Source organism: Leuresthes tenuis, unplaced genomic scaffold, assembly GCF_036924035.1.
Source record: "Leuresthes tenuis unplaced genomic scaffold, fLeuTen1.0.hap1 SCAF_1, whole genome shotgun sequence".
NCBI lineage: Eukaryota > Metazoa > Chordata > Actinopteri > Atheriniformes > Atherinopsidae > Leuresthes > Leuresthes tenuis.
In genome coordinates, this window is record NW_027325355.1 from 4,338,608 (window position 1) to 4,352,556 (window position 13,949).

The following is a 13,949-nucleotide window of genomic DNA, read 5'->3' on the forward strand; positions in this document are numbered from 1 at the left end:
AGTGGGCACATCTTCATCCCTGATGTGATTATTACCTGCAGTTGAAACTGAGACTCTCAGATCACTTCGTGTCTGCCAACAAAGCAGCAGCAGCTGAAGATGACCAACTTCCTCATGTGTCACAGGGTGATCAGACGTTGCAACAAAAGACATGCAGGTGGTAGAGAGAAGAGAAATAGCTTACAGCACCTGGTATTCCCAAGTAGTCTCCCATCCAAGTACTAACCAGGCCCAACCCTGCTTGGCTTCCGAGATCAGACGAGGTCGGGTATATTCAGGGTGGTGTGGCCGTAAGCAACAATATCTGTGAACAATGTGCCTTATATAGGTACTGGAATCATACGGTTCCTCTATGTAACCAGATAATTGCCGAGAAAGGCTAACTTGTAGTGGGCACATCTTCATCCCTGATGTGATTATTATCTGTAGTTGAAACTGAGACTCTCAGATCACTTTGTGGCTGCCAACAAAGCAGCAGCAGCTGAAGATGACCAACTTCCTCATGTGTCACAGGGTGATCAGAGGTTGCAACAAAAGACATGCATGTGATAGAGAGAAGAGAAAAAGCTTACAGCTCCTGGTATTCCCAAGCGGTCTCCCATCCAAGTACTAACCAGGACCCAACCCTGCTTGGCTTCCGAGATCAGACGAGGTCAGGCATATTCAGGGTGGTGTGGCTGTAAGCAACAATGTCTGTCACAAATGTGCATTATATAGGTACTGGAATCATACGGTTACTCTATGTAACCAGATAATTGCCGAGAAAGGCTGATATGTAGTGGGCACATCTTCATCCCTGATGTGATTATTACCTGCAGTTGAAACTGAGACTCTCAGATCACTTCGTGTCTGCCAACAAAGCAGCAGCAGCTGAAGATGACCAACTTCCTCATGTGTCACAGGGTGATCAGACGTTGCAACAAAAGACATGCAGGTGGTAGAGAGAAGAGAAATAGCTTACAGCACCTGGTATTCCTAAGCGGTCTCCCATCCAAGTACTAACCAGGCCCAACCCTGCTTGGCTTCCGAGATCAGACGAGGTCGGGCATATTCAGGGTGGTGTGGCCGTAAGCAACAATGTCTGTGACAAATGTGCATTATATCGGTACTGGAATCATACAGTTCCTCTATGTAACCAGATAATTGCTGAGAAAGGCTAACTTGTAGTGGGAACATCTTCTTCCCTGACGTGATTATTATCTGCAGTTAAAACTTATAATCTCAGATTACTTCGTGTCTTCCAACAACGCAGCAGCAGCTGAAGATGACCAACTTCCTCATGTGTCACAGGGTGATCAGACGTTGCAACAAAAGACATGCAGGTGCTAGAGAGAAGAGAAAAAGCTTACAGCACCTGGTATTCCCAGGTAGTCTCCCATCCAAGTACTAACCTTGCCCAACCCTGCTTGGCTTCCGAGATCAGACGAGGACGTGCATGTTTAGGGTAGTGTGGCCATAAGCTACAATGTCTGTGACAAATGTGCATTATATAGGTACTGGAATCATACAGTTCCTCTATGTAACCAGATAATTGCCAAGAAAGGCTGATATGTAGTGGGCACATCTTCATCCCTGATGTGATTATTATCTGTAGTTGAAACTGAGACTCTCAGATCACTTTGTGGCTGCCAACAAAGCAGCAGCAGCTGAAGATGACCAACTTCCTCATGTGTCACAGGGTGATCAGACGTTGCAACAAAAGACATGCATGTGGTAGAGAGAAGAGAAAAAGCTTACAGCTCCTGGTATTCCCAAGCGGTCTCCCATCCAAGTACTAACCAGGCCCAACCCTTCTTGGCTTCCGAGATCAGACGAGGTCGGGCATATTCAGGGTGGTGTGGCTGTAAGCAACAATGTCTGTGACAAATGTTTATTATATAGGTACTGGAATCATACGGTTACTCCATGTAACCAGATAATTGCCGAGAAAGGCTGATATGTAGTGGGCACATCTTCATCCCTGATGTGATTATTACCTGCAGTTGAAACTGAGACTCTCAGATCACTTCGTGTCTGCCAACAAAGCAGCAGCAGCTGAAGATGACCAACTTCCTCATGTGTCACAGGGTGATCAGACGTTGCAACAAAAGACATGCATGTGGTAGAGAGAAGAGAAAAAGCTTACAGCTCCTGGTATTCCCAAGCGGTCTCCCATCCAAGTACTAACCAGGCCCAACCCTGCTTGGCTTCCGAGATCAGACGACGGGCATATTCAGGGTGGTGTGGCCGTAAGCATCAATGTCTGTAACAAATGTGCATTATATCGGTACTGGAATCATACAGTTCCTCCATGTAACCAGATAATTGCCGAGAAAGGCTGATGCGTATTGGGCACATCTTCTTCCCTGTGGTGATTATTCTCTCCAGCGGAAACTGAGACTCTCAGATCACTTCGTGTCTGCCAACAAAGCAGCAGCAGCTGAAGATGACCAACTTCCTCATGTGTCACAGGGTGATCAGACGTTGCAAGAAAAGACATGCAGGTGGTAGAGAGAAGAGAAAAAGTTTACAGCACCTTGTATTCCCAAGCGGTCTCCCATCCTACTACTAACCAGGCCCAACCCTGCTTGGCTTCCTCGATCAGATGAGGTTGGGTATGTTCAGGGTGGTGTGGCCGTAAGAAAACAATGTCTGTCACAAATGTGCATTATATAGGTACTGGAATCATACGGTTACTCTATGTAACCAGATAATTGCCGAGAAAGGCTAACTTGTAGTGGGCACATCTTCTTCCCTGTCTTTGTTATTATCTGCAGTTCAAACTGAGAATCTCAGATCACTTCGTGTCTGCCAACAAATCAGCAGCAGCTGAAGATGACATACTTCCTCATGTGTCACAGGGTGATCAGACGTTGCAACAAAAGACATGCAGGTGGTAGAGAGAAGAGAAAAAGCTTACAGGACCTGGTATTCCCAAGAAGTCTCCCATCCAAGTACTAACCAGGCCCAACCCTGCTTGGCTTCCGAGATCAGACGAGGTCGGGCATATTCAGGGTGGTGTGGCCGTAAGCAACAATATCTGTGAACAATATGCATTATATAGGTACTGGAATCATACGGTTACTCTATGTAACCAGATAATTGCAGAGAAAAGCTGATATGTAGTGGGCACATCTTCTTCCCTGATGTGATTATTACCTGCAGTGGAAACTGAGACTCTCAGATCACTTCGTGTCTGCCAACAAAGCAGCAGCAGCTGAAGATGACCAACTTCCTCATGTGTCACAGGGTGATCAGACGTTGCAACAAAAGACATGCAGGTGGTAGAGAGAAGAGAAAAAGCTTACAGCACCTGGTATTCCCAAGCAGTCTCCCATCCAAGTACTAACCAGGCCCAACCCTGCTTGGCTTCCAAGATCAGACGAGGTCGGGCATATTCAGGGTGGTGTGGCTGTAAGCAACAATATCTGTGAACAATGTGCATTATATAGGTACTGGAATCATACAGTTCCTCTATGTAACCAGATAATTGCTGAGAAAGGCTAACTTGTAGTGGGAACATCTTCTTCCCTGACGTGATTATTATCTGCAGTTAAAACTTATAATCTCAGATTACTTCGTGTCTTCCAACAACGCAGCAGCAGCTGAAGATGACCAACTTCCTCATGTGTCACAGGGTGATCAGACGTTGCAACAAAAGACATGCAGGTAGTAGAGAGAAGAGAAAAAGCTTACAGCACCTGGTATTCCCAGGTAGTCTCCCATCCAAGTACTAACCTTGCCCAACCCTGCTTGGCTTCCGAGATCAGACGAGGTCGTGCATGTTTAGGGTAGTGTGGCCATAAGCGACAATGTCTGTGACAAATGTGCATTATATAGGTACTGGAATCATACAGTTCCTCTATGTAACCAGATAATTGCCAAGAAAGGCTGATATGTAGTGGGCATATCTTCATCCTTGATGTGATTACTACCTGTAGTTGAAACTGAGACTCTCAGATCACTTCGTGTCTGCCAACAAAGCAGCAGCAGCTGAAGATGACCAACTTCCTCGTGTGTCACAGGGTGATCAGACGTTTCAACAAAAGACATGCAGGTGGTAGAGAGAAGAGAAAAAGCTTACAGCACCTGGTATTCCAGAGCAGTCTCCCATCCAAGTACTAAACAGGCCCAACCCTGCTTGGCTTCCGAGATCAGACGAGGTCGGGCATATTCAGGGTGGTGTGGCCGTAAGCAACAATATCTGTGAACAATGTGCATTATATAGGTACTGGAATCATACGGTTACTCTATGTAACCAGATAATTGCAGAGAAAGGCTGATATGTAGTGGGCACATCTTAATCCCTGATGTGATTATTACCTGCAGTTGAAACTGAGACTCTCAGATCACTTCGTGTCTGCCAACAAAGCAGCAGCAGCTGAAGATGACCAACTTCCTCATGTGTCACAGGGTGATCAGACGTTGCAACAAAAGACATGCAGGTGGTAGAGAGAAGAGAAAAAGCTTACAGAACCTTGTATTCCCAAGCAGTCTCCCATCCAAGTACTAACCAGGCCCAAACCTGCTTTGCTTCCGAGATCAGACGATGTCGGGGATATTCAGGGTGGTGTGGCTGTAAGCAACAATCTCTGTCACAAATGTGCATTATATAGGTACTGGAATCATACGGTTACTCTATGTAACCAGATAATTGCAGAGAAAGGCTGATATGTAGTGGGCACATCTTAATCCCTGATGTGATTATTACCTGCAGTTGAAACTGAGACTCTCAGATCACTTCGTGTCTTCCAACAACGCAGCAGCAGCTGAAGATGACCAACTTCCTCATGTGTCACAGGGTGATCAGACGTTGCAACAAAAGACATGCAGGTGGTAGAGAGAAGAGAAAAAGCTTACAGCACCTGGTATTCCCAAGCGGTCTCCCATCCAAGTACTAACCAGGCCCAACCCTGCTTGGCTTCCAAGTTCAGACGAGGTTGGGCATGTTCAGGGTGGTGTGGCCGTAAGCAACAATATCTGTGAACAATGTGCATTATATAGGTACTGGAATCATACGGTTCCTCTTTGTAACCAGATAATTGCCGAGAAAAGCTGATATGTAGTGGGCACATCTTCATCCCTGATGTGATTATTATCTGTAGTTGAAACTGAGACTCTCAGATCACTTTGTGGCTGCCAACAAAGCAGCAGCAACTGAAGATGACCAACTTCCTCATGTGTCACAGGGTGATCAGACGTTGCAACAAAAGACATGCATGTGGTAGAGAGAAGAGAAAAAGCTTACAGCTCCTGGTATTCCCAAGCGGCCTCCCATCCAAGTACTAAGCAGGCCCAACCCTGCTTGGCTTCCGAGATCAGACGAGGTCGGGTATATTCAGGGTGGTGTGGCCGTAATCAACAATGTCTGTGACAAATGTTTATTATATAGGTACTGGAATCATACGGTTACTCTATGTAACCAGATAATTGCCGAGAAAGGCTGATATGTAGTGGGCACATCTTCATCCCTGATGTGATTATTACCTGCAGTTGAAACTGAGACTCTCAGATCACTTCGTGTCTGCCAACAAAGCAGCAGCAGCTGAAGATGACCAACTTCCTCATGTGTCACAGGGTGATCAGACGTTGCAACAAAAGACATGCAGGTGGTAGAGAGAAGAGAAATAGCTTACAGCACCTGGTATTCCTAAGCGGTCTCCCATCCAAATACTAACCAGGCCCAACCCTGCTTGGCTTCCAAGATCAGACGAGGTCGGGTATATTCAGGGTGGTGTGGCCGTAAGCATCAATGTCTGTAACAAATGTGCATTATATCGGTACTGGAATCATACAGTTCCTCTATGTAACCAGATAATTGCCGAGAAAGGCTGATGCGTATTGGGCACATCTTCTTCCCTGTGGTGATTATTCTCTCCAGCGGAAACTGAGACTCTCAGATCACTTCGTGTCTGCCAACAAAGCAGCAGCAGCTGAAGATGACCAACTTCCTCATGTGTCACAGGGTGATCAGACGTTGCAAGAAAAGACATGCAGGTGGTAGAGAGAAGAGAAAAAATTTACAGCACCTTGTAATCCCAAGCGGTCTCCCATCCAACTACTAACCAGGCCCAACCCTGCTTGGCTTCCTCGATCAGATGAGGTTGGGTATGTTCAGGGTGGTGTGGCCGTAAGAAAACAATGTCTGTCACAAATGTGCATTATATAGGTACTGGAATCATACGGTTACTCTATGTAACCAGATAATTGCCGAGAAAGGCTAACTTGTAGTGGGCACATCTTCTTCCCTGTCGTGATTATTATCTGCAGTTGAAACTGAGAATCTCAGATCACTTCGTGTCTGCCAACAAATCAGCAGCAGCTGAAGATGACATACTTCCTCATGTGTCACAGGGTGATCAGACGTTGCAACAAAAGACATGCAGGTGGTAGAGAGAAGAGAAAAAGCTTACAGGACCTGGTATTCCCAGGTAGTCTCCCATCCAAGTACTAACCAGGCCCAAACCTGCTTGGCTTCCGAGATCAGACGAGGTCGGGCATATTCAGGGTGGTGTGGGCGTAAGCAACAATATCTGTGAACAATATGCATTATATAGGTACTGGAATCATACGGTTACTCTATGTAACCAGATAATTGCAGAGAAAAGCTGATATGTAGTGGGCACATCTTAATCCCTGATGTGATTATTACCTGCAGTGGAAACTGAGACTCTCAGATCACTTCGTGTCTCTCCAACAAAGCAGCAGCAGCTGAAGATGACCAACTTCCTCATGTGTCACAGGGTGATCAGACGTTGCAACAAAAGACATGCAGGTGGTAGAGAGAAGAGAAAAAGCTTACAGCACCTGGTATTCCCAAGCAGTCTCCCATCCAAGTACTAACCAGGCCCGACCTTGCTTGGCTTCCGAGATCAGACGAGGTCGGGCATATTCAGGGTGGTGTGGCCGTAAGCAACAATATCTGTGAACAATGTGCATTATATCGGTACTGGAATCATACGGTTCCTCTATGTAACCAGATAATTGCCGAGAAAGGCTAACTTGTAGTGGGCACATCTTCATCCCTGATGTGATTATTATCTGTAGTTGAAACTGAGACTCTCAGATCACTTTGTGGCTGTCAACAAAGCAGCAGCAGCTGAAGATGACCAACTTCCTCATGTGTCACAGGGTGATCAGACGTTGCAACAAAAGACATGCAGGTGGTAGAGAGAAGAGAAAAAGCTTACAGCACCTGGTATTCCAAAGCAGTCTCCCATTCAAGTACTAACCAGGCCCAACCCTGCTTGGCTTCCGAGATCAGACGAGGTCGGGCATATTCAGGGTGGTTTGGCTGTAAGCAACAATATCTGTGAACAATGTGCATTATATAGGTACTGGAATCATATGGTTACTCTATGTAACCAGATAATTACAGAGAAAGGCTGATATGTAGTGGGCACATCTTAATCCCTGATGTGATTATTACCTGCAGTTGAAACTGAGACTCTCAGATCACTTCGTGTCTACCAACAAAGCAGCAGCAGCTGAAGATGACCAACTTCCTCATGTGTCACAGGGTGATCAGACGTTGCAACAAAAGACATGCAGGTGGTAGAGAGAAGAGAAAAAGCTTACAGCACCTGGTATTCCCAAGCGGTCTCCCATCCAAGTACTAACCAAGTCCAACCCTGCTTGGCTTCCGAGATCAGACGAGGTCAGGTATGTTCAGGGTGGTGTGGCCGTAAGCAACAATGTCTGTGACAAATGTGCATTATATCGGTACTGGAATCATACAGTTCCTCTATGTAACCAGATAATTGCCGAGAAAGGCTATCTTGTAGTGGGCACATCTTCTTCCCTGACGTGATTATTATCTGCAGTTGAAACTGAGACTCTCAGATCACTTCGTGTCTGCCAACAAAGCAGCAGCAGCTGAAGATGACCAACTTCCTCATGTGTCACAGGGTGATCAGACGTTGCAACAAAAGACATGCATGTGGTAGAGAGAAGAGAAATATCTTACAGCACCTGGTATTCCCAAGCAGTCTCCCATCCAAGTACTAACCAGGCCCAACCCTGCTTGGCTTCCGAGATCAGACGAGGTCTGGTATTTTCAGGGTGGTGTGGCCGTAAGCGACAATGTCTTTGACAAATGTGCATTATATAGGTACTGGAATCATACGGTTACTCTTTGTAACCAGATAATTGCCGAGAAAGGCTGATATGTAGTGGGCACATCTTCAACCCTGATGTGATTATTACCTGCAGTTGAAACTGAGACTCTCAGATCACTTCGTGTCTGCCAACAAAGCAGCAGCAGCTGAAGATGACCAACTTCCTCATGTGTCACAGGGTGATCAGACGTTGCAACAAAAGACATGCAGGTTGTAGAGAGAAGAGAAAAAGCATACAGCACCTGGTATTCCCAAGCGGTCTCCCATCCAAGTACTAACCAGGCCCAACCCTGCTTGGCTTCCAAGATCAGACGAGGTCGGGTATATTCAGGGTGGTGTGGCCGTAAGCAACAATGTCTGTAACAAATGTGCATTATATAGGTACTGGAATCATACAGTTCCTCTATGTAACCAGATAACTGCCAAGAAAGGCTGATGCGTATTGGGCACATCTTCTTCCATGTCGTGATTATTCTCTCCAGCGGAAACTGAGACTCTCAGATCACTTCGTGTCTGCCAACAAAGCAGCAGCAGCTGAAGATGACCAACTTCCTCATGTGTCACAGGGTCATCAGACGTTGCAACAAAAGACATGCAGGTGCTAGAGAGAAGAGAAAAAGCTTACAGCACCTGGTATTCCCAAGTAGTCTCCCATCCAAGTACTAACCAGGCCCAACCCTGCTTGGCTTCCGAGATCAGACGAGGTCGGGCATGTTCAGGGGGGTTTGGCCGTAAGCGACAATGTCTGTGACAAATGTGCATTATATAGGTACTGGAATCATACAGTTCCTCTATGTAACCAGATAATTGCCGAGAAAGGCTGATATGTAGTGGGCACATCTTCATCCCTGATGTGATTATTACCTGCAGTTGAAACTGAGACTCTCAGATCACTTCGTGTCTGCCAACAAAGCAGCAGCAGCTGAAGATGACCAACTTCCTCATGTGTCACAGGGTGATCAGACGTTGCAACAAAAGACATGCATGTGGTAGAGAGAAGAGAAAAAGCTTACAGCACCTGGTATTCCCAAGCGGTCTCCCATCCAAGTATTAACCAGGCCCCACCCTGCTTGGTTTCCGAGATCAGACGAGGTCGGGCATGTTCAGGGTGGTGTGGCCGTAAGAAACAATATCTGTGACAAATGTGCATTATATAGGTACTGGAATCATACAGTTCCTCTATGTAACCAGATAATTGCCAAGAAAGGCTGATATGTAGTGGGCATATCTTCATCCTTGATGTGATTACTACCTGTAGTTGAATCTGAGACTCTCAGATCACTTCGTGTCTGCCAACAAAGCAGCAGCAGCTGAAGATGACCAACTTCCTCATGTGTCACAGGGTGATCAGACGTTGCAACAAAAGACATGCAGGTGGTAGAGAGAAGAGAAAAAGCTTAAAGCACCTGGCATTCCCAAGCAGTCTCCCATCCAAGTACTAATCAGGCCCAACCCTGCTTGGCTTCAGAGATCAGACGAGGTCGGGCATATTCAGGGTGGTGTGGCCGTAAGCAAGAATATCTGTGAACAATGTGCATTATATAGGTACTGGAATCATATGGTTACTCTATGTAACCAGATAATTGCAGAGAAAGAATGATATGTAGTGGGCACATCTTAATCCCTGATGTGATTATTACCTGCAGTTGAAACTGAGACTCTCAGATCACTTCGTGTCTGCCAACAAAGCAGCAGCAGCTGAAGATGACCAACTTCCTCATGTGTCACAGGGTGATCAGACGTTGCAACAAAAGACATGCACGTGGTAGAGAGAAGAGAAAAAGCTTACAGCACCTGGTATTCCCAAGCAGTCTCCCATCCAAGTACTAACCAGGCCCCACCCTGCTTGGTTTCCGAGATCAGATGAGGTCGGGCATGTTCAGGGTGGTGTGGCCGTAAGAAACAATATCTGTGACAAATGTGCATTATATCGGTACTGGAAACATACAGTTCCTCTATGTAACCAGATAATTGCCGAGAAAGGCTAACTTGTAGTGGGCACATCTGCATCCTGATATGATTATTACCTGCAGTTGAAACTGAGACTCTCAGATCACTTCGTGTCTGCCAACAAAGCAGCAGCAGCTGAAGATGACCAACTTCCTCATGTGTCACAGGGTGATCAGACGTTGCAACAAAAGACATGCACGTGGTAGAGAGAAGAGAAAAAGCTTACAGCACCTGGTATTCCCAAGCGGTCTCCCATCCAAGTACTAACCAGGCCCAACCTTGCTTGGCTTCCGAGATCAGACGAGGTCGGGCATATTCAGGGTGGTGTGGCTGTAAGCAACAATGTCTGTCACAAATGTGCATTATATAGGTACTGGAATCATACGGTTACTCTATGTAACCAGATAATTGCCGAGAAAGGCTGATATGTAGTGGGCACATCTTCATCCCTGATGTGATTATTACCTGCAGTTGAAACTGAGACTCTCAGATCACTTCGTGTCTGCCAACAAAGCAGCAGCAGCTGAAGATGACCAACTTCCTCATGTGTCACAGGGTGATCAGACGTTGCAACAAAAGACATGCAGGTGGTAGAGAAAAAGCTTAAAGCACCTGGTATTCCCAAGCGGTCTCCCATCCAAGTACTAACCAGGCCCAAACCTGCTTGGCTTCCGAGATCTGACGATGTCGGGGATATTCAGGGTGGTGTGGAAGTAAGCAACAATGTCTGTCACAAATGTGCATTATATAGGTACTGGAATCATACAGTTCCTCTATGTAACCAGATAATTGCCGAGAAAGGCTAACTTGTAGTGGGCACATCTTCATCCCTGATGTGATTATTATCTGTAGTTGAAACTGAGACTCTCGGATTACTTCGTGTCTGCCAACAATGCAGCAGCAGCTGAAGATGACCAAATTCCTCATGTGTCACAGGGTGATCAGACGTTGCAACAAAAGACATGCAGGTGGTAAAGAAAAGAGAAAAAGCTTACAGGACCTGGTATTCCCAAGCAGTCTCCCATCCAAGTACTAACCAGGCCCAACCCTGCTTGGCTTCCGAGATCAGACGAGGTCGGGCACATTCAGGGTGGTGTGGCTGTAAGCAACAATATCTGTGAACAATGTGCATTATATAGGTACTGGAATCATACGGTTACTCTACGTAACCAGATAATTGCCGAGAAAGGCTGATATGTAGTGGGAACATCTTCATCCCTGATGTGATTATTACCTGCAGTTGAAACTGAGACTCTCAGATCACTTCGTGTCTGCCAACAAAGCAGCAGCAGCTGAAGATGACCAACTTCCTCATGTGTCACAGGGTGATCAGACGCTGCAACAAAAGACATGCAGGTGGTAGAGAGAAGAGAAAAAGCTTACAGCACCTGGTATTCCAAAGCAGTCTCCCATTCAAGTACTAACCAGGCCCAACCCTGCTTGGCTTCCGAGATCAGACGAGGTCGGGCACATTCAGGGTGGTGTGGCTGTAAGCAACAATATCTGTGAACAATGTGCATTATATAGGTACTGGAATCATACGGTTACTCTATGTAACCAGATAATTGCAGAGAAAGGCTGATATGTAGTGGGCACATCTTAATCCCTGATGTGATTATTACCTGCAGTTGAAACTGAGACTCTCAGATCACTTCGTGTCTGCCAACAAAGCAGCAGCAGCTGAAGATGACCAACTTCCTCATGTGTCACAGGGTGATCAGACGTTGCAACAAAAGACATGCAGGTGGTAGAGAGAAGAGAAAAAGCTTACAGCACCTGGTATTCCCAAGCAGTCTCCCATCCAAGTACTAACCAGGTCCAACCCCGCTTGGCTTCCGAGATCAGACGAGGTCAGGTATGTTCAGGGTGGTGTGGCCGTAAGCAACAATGTCTGTGACAAATGTGCATTATATCGGTACTGGAATCATACAGTTCCTCTATGTAACCAGATAATTACCGAGAAAGGCTATCTTGTAGTGGGCACATCTTCTTCCGTGACGTGATTATTATCTGCAGTTGAAACTGAGACTCTCAGATCACTTCGTGTCTGCCAACAAAGCAGCAGCAGCTGAAGATGACCAACTTCCTCATGTGTCACAGGGTGATCAGACGTTGCAACAAAAGACATGCATGTGGTAGAGAGAAGAGAAATATCTTACAGCACCTGGTATTCCCAAGCAGTCTCCCATCCAAGTACTAACCAGGCCCAACCCTGCTTGGCTTCCGAGATCAGACGAGGTCGGGCATATTCAGGGTGGTGTGGCTGTAAGCAACAATGTCTGTCACAAATGTGCATTATATAGGTACTGGAATCATACGGTTACTCTATGTAACCAGATAATTGCCGAGAAAGGCTGATATGTAGTGGGCACATCTTCATCCCTGATGTGATTATTACCTGCAGTTGAAACTGAGACTCTCAGATCACTTCGTGTCTGCCAACAAAGCAGCAGCAGCTGAAGATGACCAACTTCCTCATGTGTCACAGGGTGATCAGACGTTGCAACAAAAGACATGCAGGTGGTAGAGAAAAAGCTTAAAGCACCTGGTATTCCCAAGCGGTCTCCCATCCAAGTACTAACCAGGCCCAAACCTGCTTGGCTTCCGAGATCTGACGATGTCGGGGATATTCAGGGTGGTGTGGAAGTAAGCAACAATGTCTGTCACAAATGTGCATTATATAGGTACTGGAATCATACAGTTCCTCGATGTAACCAGATAATTGCCGAGAAAGGCTAACTTGTAGTGGGCACATCTTCATCCCTGATGTGATTATTATCTGTAGTTGAAACTGAGACTCTCGGATTACTTCGTGTCTGCCAACAATGCAGCAGCAGCTGAAGATGACCAAATTCCTCATGTGTCACAGGGTGATCAGACGTTGCAACAAAAGACATGCAGGTGGTAAAGAAAAGAGAAAAAGCTTACAGGACCTGGTATTCCCAAGCAGTCTCCCATCCAAGTACTAACCAGGCCCAACCCTGCTTGGCTTCCAAGATCAGACGAGGTCGGGCACATTCAGGGTGGTGTGGCTGTAAGAAACAATATCTGTGAACAATGTGCATTATATAGGTACTGGAATCATACGGTTACTCTATGTAACCAGATAATTGCCGAGAAAGGCTGATATGTAGTGGGAACATCTTCATCCCTGATGTGATTATTACCTGCAGTTGAAACTGAGACTCTCAGATCACTTCGTGTCTGCCAACAAAGCAGCAGCAGCTGAAGATGACCAACTTCCTCATGTGTCACAGGGTGATCAGACGCTGCAACAAAAGACATGCAGGTGGTAGAGAGAAGAGAAAAAGCTTACAGCACCTGGTATTCCAAAGCAGTCTCCCATTCAAGTACTAACCAGGCCCAACCCTGCTTGGCTTCCGAGATCAGACGAGGTCGGGCATATTCAGGGTGGTGTGGCTGTAAGCAACAATGTCTGTCACAAATGTGCATTATATAGGTACTGGAATCATACGGTTACTCTATGTAACCAGATAATTGCCGAGAAAGGCTGATATGTAGTGGGCACATCTTCATCCCTGATGTGATTATTACCTGCAGTTGAAACTGAGACTCTCAGATCACTTCGTGTCTGCCAACAAAGCAGCAGCAGCTGAAGATGACCAACTTCCTCATGTGTCACAGGGTGATCAGACGTTGCAACAAAAGACATGCAGGTGGTAGAGAAAAAGCTTAAAGCACCTGGTATTCCCAAGCGGTCTCCCATCCAAGTACTAACCAGGCCCAAACCTGCTTGGCTTCCGAGATCTGACGATGTCGGGGATATTCAGGGTGGTGTGGAAGTAAGCAACAATGTCTGTCACAAATGTGCATTATATAGGTACTGGAATCATACAGTTCCTCGATGTAACCAGATAATTGCCGAGAAAGGCTAACTTGTAG

At 46.1% G+C, this 13,949-nt stretch overlaps 1 protein-coding gene, 21 non-coding genes and 15 pseudogenes across 22 annotated transcripts in view; all 37 read right to left on the reverse strand.

Moving 5' to 3' along the window:
- LOC140294513 (protein NLRC3-like) overlaps positions 1–13,949 on the reverse strand; it is a 1,060,349-nt gene that overhangs the window by 100,638 nt on the left and 945,762 nt on the right. The window lies entirely within an intron of this gene.
- On the reverse strand, positions 178–296 carry LOC140299646 (5S ribosomal RNA). The gene has a single exon (XR_011914752.1). It is a non-coding gene; the product is annotated as a 5S ribosomal RNA (ribosomal RNA).
- LOC140300031 (5S ribosomal RNA) lies at positions 566–685 on the reverse strand (annotated as a pseudogene).
- On the reverse strand, positions 955–1,073 carry LOC140299176 (5S ribosomal RNA). Its single transcript, XR_011914707.1, has one exon. It is a non-coding gene; the product is annotated as a 5S ribosomal RNA (ribosomal RNA).
- On the reverse strand, positions 1,343–1,461 carry LOC140294202 (5S ribosomal RNA; annotated as a pseudogene).
- Positions 1,731–1,849, reverse strand: LOC140298267 (5S ribosomal RNA). The gene has a single exon (XR_011913930.1). It is a non-coding gene; the product is annotated as a 5S ribosomal RNA (ribosomal RNA).
- Positions 2,119–2,234, reverse strand: LOC140284820 (5S ribosomal RNA; annotated as a pseudogene).
- On the reverse strand, positions 2,504–2,622 carry LOC140294252 (5S ribosomal RNA; annotated as a pseudogene).
- Positions 2,893–3,011, reverse strand: LOC140298264 (5S ribosomal RNA). Its single transcript, XR_011913927.1, has one exon. It is a non-coding gene; the product is annotated as a 5S ribosomal RNA (ribosomal RNA).
- On the reverse strand, positions 3,281–3,399 carry LOC140297875 (5S ribosomal RNA). The gene has a single exon (XR_011913572.1). It is a non-coding gene; the product is annotated as a 5S ribosomal RNA (ribosomal RNA).
- Positions 3,669–3,787, reverse strand: LOC140289077 (5S ribosomal RNA; annotated as a pseudogene).
- LOC140299583 (5S ribosomal RNA) lies at positions 4,057–4,175 on the reverse strand (annotated as a pseudogene).
- Positions 4,445–4,563, reverse strand: LOC140296005 (5S ribosomal RNA; annotated as a pseudogene).
- On the reverse strand, positions 4,833–4,951 carry LOC140299917 (5S ribosomal RNA). The gene has a single exon (XR_011914780.1). It is a non-coding gene; the product is annotated as a 5S ribosomal RNA (ribosomal RNA).
- On the reverse strand, positions 5,221–5,339 carry LOC140300111 (5S ribosomal RNA; annotated as a pseudogene).
- On the reverse strand, positions 5,609–5,727 carry LOC140298110 (5S ribosomal RNA). Its single transcript, XR_011913787.1, has one exon. It is a non-coding gene; the product is annotated as a 5S ribosomal RNA (ribosomal RNA).
- On the reverse strand, positions 5,997–6,115 carry LOC140296870 (5S ribosomal RNA; annotated as a pseudogene).
- LOC140281184 (5S ribosomal RNA) lies at positions 6,386–6,504 on the reverse strand (annotated as a pseudogene).
- On the reverse strand, positions 6,775–6,893 carry LOC140298292 (5S ribosomal RNA). Its single transcript, XR_011913952.1, has one exon. It is a non-coding gene; the product is annotated as a 5S ribosomal RNA (ribosomal RNA).
- LOC140298517 (5S ribosomal RNA) lies at positions 7,163–7,281 on the reverse strand. Its single transcript, XR_011914157.1, has one exon. It is a non-coding gene; the product is annotated as a 5S ribosomal RNA (ribosomal RNA).
- On the reverse strand, positions 7,551–7,669 carry LOC140296020 (5S ribosomal RNA). The gene has a single exon (XR_011912924.1). It is a non-coding gene; the product is annotated as a 5S ribosomal RNA (ribosomal RNA).
- Positions 7,939–8,057, reverse strand: LOC140298568 (5S ribosomal RNA). The gene has a single exon (XR_011914202.1). It is a non-coding gene; the product is annotated as a 5S ribosomal RNA (ribosomal RNA).
- On the reverse strand, positions 8,327–8,445 carry LOC140291047 (5S ribosomal RNA). The gene has a single exon (XR_011912416.1). It is a non-coding gene; the product is annotated as a 5S ribosomal RNA (ribosomal RNA).
- Positions 8,715–8,833, reverse strand: LOC140292934 (5S ribosomal RNA). The gene has a single exon (XR_011912623.1). It is a non-coding gene; the product is annotated as a 5S ribosomal RNA (ribosomal RNA).
- LOC140298552 (5S ribosomal RNA) lies at positions 9,103–9,221 on the reverse strand. The gene has a single exon (XR_011914188.1). It is a non-coding gene; the product is annotated as a 5S ribosomal RNA (ribosomal RNA).
- Positions 9,491–9,609, reverse strand: LOC140271648 (5S ribosomal RNA; annotated as a pseudogene).
- On the reverse strand, positions 9,879–9,997 carry LOC140297474 (5S ribosomal RNA). Its single transcript, XR_011913206.1, has one exon. It is a non-coding gene; the product is annotated as a 5S ribosomal RNA (ribosomal RNA).
- Positions 10,266–10,384, reverse strand: LOC140288920 (5S ribosomal RNA). The gene has a single exon (XR_011912205.1). It is a non-coding gene; the product is annotated as a 5S ribosomal RNA (ribosomal RNA).
- Positions 10,647–10,765, reverse strand: LOC140295191 (5S ribosomal RNA; annotated as a pseudogene).
- LOC140298387 (5S ribosomal RNA) lies at positions 11,035–11,153 on the reverse strand. The gene has a single exon (XR_011914040.1). It is a non-coding gene; the product is annotated as a 5S ribosomal RNA (ribosomal RNA).
- Positions 11,423–11,541, reverse strand: LOC140298122 (5S ribosomal RNA). Its single transcript, XR_011913798.1, has one exon. It is a non-coding gene; the product is annotated as a 5S ribosomal RNA (ribosomal RNA).
- On the reverse strand, positions 11,811–11,929 carry LOC140298262 (5S ribosomal RNA). The gene has a single exon (XR_011913925.1). It is a non-coding gene; the product is annotated as a 5S ribosomal RNA (ribosomal RNA).
- Positions 12,199–12,317, reverse strand: LOC140297954 (5S ribosomal RNA). Its single transcript, XR_011913643.1, has one exon. It is a non-coding gene; the product is annotated as a 5S ribosomal RNA (ribosomal RNA).
- On the reverse strand, positions 12,580–12,698 carry LOC140295192 (5S ribosomal RNA; annotated as a pseudogene).
- On the reverse strand, positions 12,968–13,086 carry LOC140312330 (5S ribosomal RNA; annotated as a pseudogene).
- On the reverse strand, positions 13,356–13,474 carry LOC140298449 (5S ribosomal RNA). The gene has a single exon (XR_011914095.1). It is a non-coding gene; the product is annotated as a 5S ribosomal RNA (ribosomal RNA).
- Positions 13,737–13,855, reverse strand: LOC140295194 (5S ribosomal RNA; annotated as a pseudogene).